Here is a 7,271-nt window from a genome sequence, read left to right as displayed (position 1 = left end):
ATTATCAAAATCAGATTAGGCTTATAATTGGACCATTATTTTGAAAGTGGTGTAAGTCCATTTTTGAGAAAAATGAGATATCACGTAATTCATGCTAAATTAAGCATAACTATAAGCATATAATAAACGGTCCAATTAATTATTGCTACCTCTATAAATGGAGGTAACAAATATTCTAAATATATTACAAAATCAAATGGAAGCTGTGAAATATTTGATACACCTTTTTAGAGTAACTTTCCATTTCTTCCTTCCGCATTTCTCCAAATGCGATTAACAACGATGCGGTTTCGATGTAAGAATTGTGACCCCGAGTGTACGTAGATATCAATTTCGGTCAACCTACGCCTACTTCCGGAAACAGCCGGATGGACGGCCGGACGTCGTGGGCGTACTGGATTGCGATCGAGATCGATCCGTTGAAAGTCGAATCCGTTTGAGAAATTGGGACAGGCCTCTTACACGAGTCGTGCCAAGTATCAAGTTCCGCAGTACGAAATTCATTTGCATTCATTGTGTTCTATCAAATTTATCTAATCAATGACACATATGTATATCCTCTCACGATGTGTGTTATAAATAGTATATTTAAAAGTGAATGGAACATATTAATATATTTGTCATTACGTAAATTCAAATACTCAATTCATATCATAATTAACATTATTTCTACTATCGTCAAAAAACACCTGAAATTTTTGCAAAAAAATTATTATTACTAGTTTAATACTTTTTCCTATAAAAATAATTTTATACGAAAATTTCAATAGGTGACTCTTGACACCGGTTGGTAGAAATAGTGTTAAGGTCGCGTTAAACTGATTCCTAATTCAGTTTTGAATATGTATTTGAATTGTAAATCTCGTATTTCATCCGTTGGAATACGAACGCTTTAAATACACATCGTTGATGACGTTGTAATATTAATGAATCACGCTGTAAGCGAGTCTGTATCGTTCATTTACCGGATAACCCGATATTTTCATCGTTCACCTCGAGAATCGCGTCAGCTATAAGAGACGAGGCTATAATTTTCTGTCGCCAAGAAAGTTCCATTGAATTTTCCGCGAACCAGACGGAACTCGATCTTCGTTTCGTAACGCGGCGAAGTATCGCTCCTCTGCCTTTGGTTTGGTAATAGAGTTATTATCAGGCTGAAAGCTGTCTCGTGCATCGGCCGGGGATTCAATTAGAAACGTAATACCGCGACGGTTTCCATTCTCCGTCCCTGAGATTTGCTCTAGAAAGAACCGATCCAGGCTTCAATTTCACGTGCTTCCTCTAATCCTCGCGAATTTTCATTAAAATCTTCAATAAAGTCGATTAAAACGTTTAATAATCGTTCTGTTGTGCGGGGATAGCATGAGAAATAAAGAGAAGGATCAATGGCTTATTTTTAGTTCCAACAATTTCTAATTTCTCAAATATTTCTATCGACCGACACTATCACTAATTGTTCCATTTATTAATAGTTCAGTTGTGCGAGGATAGCATGAGAAATAAAGAAAAAGCTCAATGACTTATTTTTGATTGCAGCAATTTCTAATTTCTCAAATATCCTCTTTCAATCGATTGACACTATCACTAATTGTTCCATTTATTAATCATCCTGTTGTGCGAGGATATTTTGAGAATTAAGAGAAGAATCAATGGTTTTGGATCGAGCAATTTCTAATTTCTCCAATATTCTCTTTCTATCGACGACACCATCGCTAATTGTTCTATTTATTAATCATCCTGTTATGCGAGGATATCTTGAGAAGTAAAAAGAAGGATCAATGGCCTATTTTTGGTTCCAGCAATTCCTAATTTCTGAAACATCCTCTTTCAATCGATTGACACTATCACTAATTGTTCCATTTATTAATCATCCTGTTATGCGAGGATATCTTGAGAAGTAAAAAGAAGGATCAATGGCCTATTTTTGGTTCCAGCAATTCCTAATTTCTGAAACATCCTCTTTCAATCGATTGACACTATCACTAATTGTTCCATTTATTAATCATCCTGTTATGCGAGGATATCTTGAGAAGTAAAAAGAAGGATCAATGGCCTATTTTTGGTTCCAGCAATTCCTAATTTCTGAAACATCCTCTTTCAATCGATTGACACTATCACTAATTGTTCCATTTATTAATCATCCTGTTATGCGAGGATATCTTGAGAAGTAAAAAGAAGGATCAATGGCCTATTTTTGGTTCCAGCAATTCCTAATTTCTGAAACATCCTCTTTCAATCGATTGACACTATCACTAATTGTTCCATTTATTAATAGTCCAGTTGTGCGAGGATAGCATGAGTAATAAAGAGAAGAATCAATGGCTTATTTTTAGTTCCAGCAGTTTCTGATTTCTCAAATATTCTCCACCTCAATCGATTGACACCATCGCTAATTGTTTCATTTATTAATAGTCCAGTTCTGCAAAGATAGCATAAAGAGAAGCTGGCTTATTTTTGGAGAAGATAGCATAAAGAGAAGAAGAAGAATGGCTTATTTTTGGATGGAGCAATTGCTAATTTCTGAACCATCTTCATTGTATCGATCGACACCACTGCTAATTGTTCCGTTCTACTGCTTGGCTATGGCAATTCCTGAAACCAGTAAACCCGGTTACACGATAGCCTGGTATCTCTCGTCATGAATCAGTGATGACAAACTGTGTAAGCTAGCGTTAGATGGTATCGAAACGTCTCTAGAGAGACACGCGTCTCCGAGTTTGAATTCAGGCCAGCGAAGTTCGCCCGCGAGTTCCTATCAGCGGCCACTGGGTATCGACATTATTGAAAGCGTCCCTTAGCGATTTAATTAACGACGCACGGAGAAGGCAACGAACTTGAGAAGCCGGAGAAGTTTCAAAGAATCTATGTGGAAATTGAATCCCGAGAACCGAGCTTAATCATTACTAGTTGAAAACGGTGGTCGTTTGCGTCGGTGGTACCGAGTGGACCCAAAAAGTTATCGTAATCTTATCTAGAAAAAAGAGCCGGACGTCGTTAACCTCTGGAGAGTGTAATAAAAGCAGCAGGAAATTCGAGGAGAATTTTAATCTGTCGTAGCGGGTTACAATTTTTTTTCATCGTCGCCGTGATTGAACACAACGGGCGAACCTCGTTGCCTGGAAAAGGGAAAACGGCGATGGGAAACACAAGAGGCTACGTCGCGGCTAAATAATAATGGAAGCCCGGGGTATTGTCGGGTTTAATTATCGACTTTCTTCAAGAACCCGGCCATCCGTTTCCTATCGATTAGCCACCGGATTTGCCCGCTACACGATTATACGAGCGACTGAATCGATCCTCCTCCCGCTCGGAGCAACGACGAAATATATTTTATCATAGAACATCCTCGTCGCTCGTGACGAGGAAATTGTTCGCCGACTCGACGAAAGAGCAATTAAAGCTCAAACGGGATTCAGCCGATTGCGGCACGGAATCGCGTGACTCCTCGGCGATCAGCCGGTGAGTCACTCATTTAACACCGAAGCCTCGTGGCCGTCCTCCGCTACTTGGATTTTTATTCGCGTTGCACAAAGACGCGAGATTCCGCGTTAATGCGTTCCTCTCCGCACCGCAGGAGTACTCGTAGGCGTTGAGACATCCACTTGGCGGATCTCACGAGAGCGTCTATTGTCCGTCAAAAATTCCGCGCCGAAGGACGTTCGCTAAAACGTTGCATATCCCGTGCGGTCTATAAATTTTCATGAGTTACACGTCTGTTTGCAAGGATAGTGTTATTAAGTTTAAACGCGGCTCCTCGGGTATAGTGTCATGCTTAATGCATAAATTTCAGCCGGGCGACAGGCTCGACGCCATCCTCGTTTTATCGATAAAACTTTTCTAGTTCTATTATTAAAAGAGAGCCCAACTCCTGGCATAACCGAGGGTTGACCCGCATTCGCTCGGCTAATATCACCTCTCGCCGTGCCTCGCGCGAGTGCATAAATCATAAGTCGTTCGTTTCGACGTATAATAAATTCGGGCCGCAGTTTTTAATTTATTGAACGTAATTAACCGGGATATTTGCTCGGGACAAATAATCGGGATTTCCGGTAGTCGGAAGCCGATTATAAACGTTAACCGCGGTATTTATTACCGGCGGTAATTACCAGGGATCGATGCCAATTATGGTTGAAGGAAAAAAACGTTGATAGTAATTTCTATCGCGTGCAACGGCAATTATCATTTGCACGCGTACGTACGTATGTCTATACGCGTTTACCCGGTAATTGCTGCAAATATTTATCTTCCTACCGAGCCGAACCGTGTAACTAACTCGCAATTAAGACTTACGCTCGTCAAAAAGAGAGCTTTCCTAGTTTGATTCATTATTACATATTTTTGTTTTATATATTTTATCTATTACGATTTCCTTGTAGCTTCGGAGATTTTTAACAATCATTTAGTATTTATTTGAATTTTGTATCATGATTAAATCCCGTCCATTTTTTATAATTTTATTGTATTTGTTAGAGACCAGTTAGTGTACGTTTTTTAAAATTAACCCTTTCGCTACGGCAGTCCGTTCCGCGGGATCACTTTATATTTTTCTTTTTATTATTTTTTTTTAGATACTTTATATTATAATCCTTGTTTTCTATTATAGTTTTGTGCCTTACAAATACTTGTATTGTATTGTTGTATTGTATTGTATTGTTTATTTACCATCCAATAGAAAAAAATTGAAGATTCTTATTTCGTATGTAAAATATGCAGGATTTAGTTCAGTACGAGCTATTAGATTCAAAAGATATTCGGACGCCGATTATAGTCGGCACCCGTACACACAGCACGTCGCGCGGCCGCCGACTATAGTCGGTGTCCGTAGCGAAAGGGTTAAAATTATTCCAAAGGAAGAAACAGATTATTCATAATGGAGGAAATAATGAAATCTATTTTCTTTTCACTTTAAGAAATATTTTTAAAAAGATCAAATCAATGGTTACACTTATACTATAGTGGACATTTAGAAATTCAACGATAGATTATTTTCCACATTTAAAAAATTGAGATTCTTTTTTCAAAGTGCACCATGCAAATTAATTCTGAGTCGAGCATCGAGAAAACAAGACATATATTTATTATACGTTTCGAATCTCGTCTTCTTAAATGAAATTAACAGAAGTCAGAGATAGACAGGAATCATTGCGTCCCGAGCGCACAGGTAGTGTTCGAGCAACAGGTGATGAATTTCGTGCAGCTCGCAGTCGCGTTAGCCGGTAACTTGAAATGACAAATCGTCCATTTACTATGCCAGTGTCACAGACGGCATTATTCTCCATTAAAACAATAAAACTGCTTTCTTTATCGCCGCGAGTGGATCTCCGTTAACGTTAGGAAAATCTATTGCGGCGCGCACGTGAATCGCGCGTTGAACTGCTAGCAAACGGCGTGATATCTATTCGTAATAAATTCCGTCGTAAATCTGTGTCACCGTTTCAGGGGGCGAATTAACAAACTCGACGCGTCTTTTCTCGGGCTGCCGGAAGGCTCCCACCTATCGAGCCAAGTGCCTTGACACGGAAGATCTCCACGGCCTTGGTTTCGTAATCGCGGAGGAGACAGCCAAGTTTCATGAACGCGTTCTTCTTTTTTTTTTTTTTATTTCGTTCACTATTCAAGATACAATTAACGATTAATGGAACTTTTTAATTATCGTACTGATGAAACTACTCGACTTGCATGTCGCTTATCTGATTTTTACTTTTACTACGGAATTAAAACGCATTCATTATGAAAGTGAAACTTGGGCTTACAGTAAATTACAGAATTTGCTGCTTGAGTATCCATTATACAAATTAATTGAAAATTACTGAATCTGTTTAACCCCCTTCAGAGATACAAATTGTGTTTAAATTGAAACGAAGTCGATTTAATCATTCTTTTTATTACGAGGAATATCTTGATTTTAATTTAAAATAGAAAAGTACACGTGTGTGCCAGTGACTCTGAAGAGGTCAAAGGCTTTTGGGTTGGGACCGTTAGAACGATTGGGCGACGGGTTAATTGTATTTGGAAAAGTGGCCAACTGATATCTGTAGGATTTTATCGAGTTCACGGACGTGAAGCTGTGCCGAGTGGCCCGATTGAAAGGCACAGGATGGGTTCTACGTGACATAGATGCGCATACTTGAAATGATCGACGTTAATGGGCAAACAACGCGAGTTACGCGCCGCGGTCATGGGGCAATTTAAACGGTGCCTCTGGCTTGGCCAATTTGCCAGATACCTGCGCCGTGCCATGCCTCGTCTGATCCCATGACCATCGCTAAGTAGGCCGTGGTACTTCCAAATTGTCACCATTTCACATACTCATATAATAAATTCATATAATCAATCCATACAATGAATTCATACAACAAATCCATATAATGAACGCATGTAATAAATTCATACAATAAATTCATACAATACATCTAATTAATGAAAGCATGTAATAAATTCATACAACAAATCCATATAATGAATGCATGTAATAAATTCATACAATGAACTCATACAACAAATCAATATAATAAATCCATGTAATAAATCCGTACAATGAATTCATACAACAAATCAATACAATAAATCCATACAATAAATCCATATAATGAATGCATGTAATAAATTCATACAATAAATTCATACAAGAAATCCACATAATGAATGCATGTAATAAATCCATACAATGAATTCATGCAATGAATTCATGCAATAAATCCATACAATCTATCAATCAATTTCATACAATCCTGTTTCATACAATGAAATTTTAGTATCTGGTATTCCTTGGATAAATCTGAAACTACAGATAAAGTGTAATTTTTTTATCAGGAATTATCTCGTTTGAAACCAGTAATTAATACTACATGTAATATGTACTTATGTCAAGCAATGATAACGTAATGACACATCTTCAATTTTTCTTTATACTGTTAACATAGCCTTGATTAGAAATCACAACAAACATGATATAATTTCGATATTTATAACATAACTGAGTAAATATATGAGTAATCGTAATCTAAGTTGTATCAAGTCTGATATCTTTACGAATGTGATAACAAAATCTAGATTAGAGAAAATTGTGTTCTTCTGATAATCGATAGACTTTTCATTTTATGTTTGACATATAATTTCTCTTGTTTCTACGTTCCAGTCATTATATTTATAATATCATCAGAACATGGAACTTACATTATCTTTCAACTATTTTACGTGGAATATTATAGGCAGAACTGCCTGGATTAATTAACCTAATTAATTATAAAAAGCTTGGATCAATTTATGTG

General features: G+C 37.4%; 1 protein-coding gene across 1 annotated transcript in view; it reads right to left on the bottom strand.

Moving 5' to 3' along the window:
- The window catches only part of LOC108623927 (beta-1,4-glucuronyltransferase 1), a 35,643-nt gene that overhangs the window by 14,096 nt on the left and 14,276 nt on the right, over nucleotides 1-7,271 (bottom strand). The window lies entirely within an intron of this gene.

This window comes from Ceratina calcarata, unplaced genomic scaffold, assembly GCF_001652005.2.
Source record: "Ceratina calcarata isolate Rehan_Ccalc_2016 unplaced genomic scaffold, ASM165200v1 scaffold294.2, whole genome shotgun sequence".
Lineage (NCBI taxonomy): Eukaryota > Metazoa > Arthropoda > Insecta > Hymenoptera > Apidae > Ceratina > Ceratina calcarata.
The sequence above is the reverse complement of the archived record's forward strand: the minus strand, read 5'-3'. Positions and strand labels throughout refer to the sequence as shown.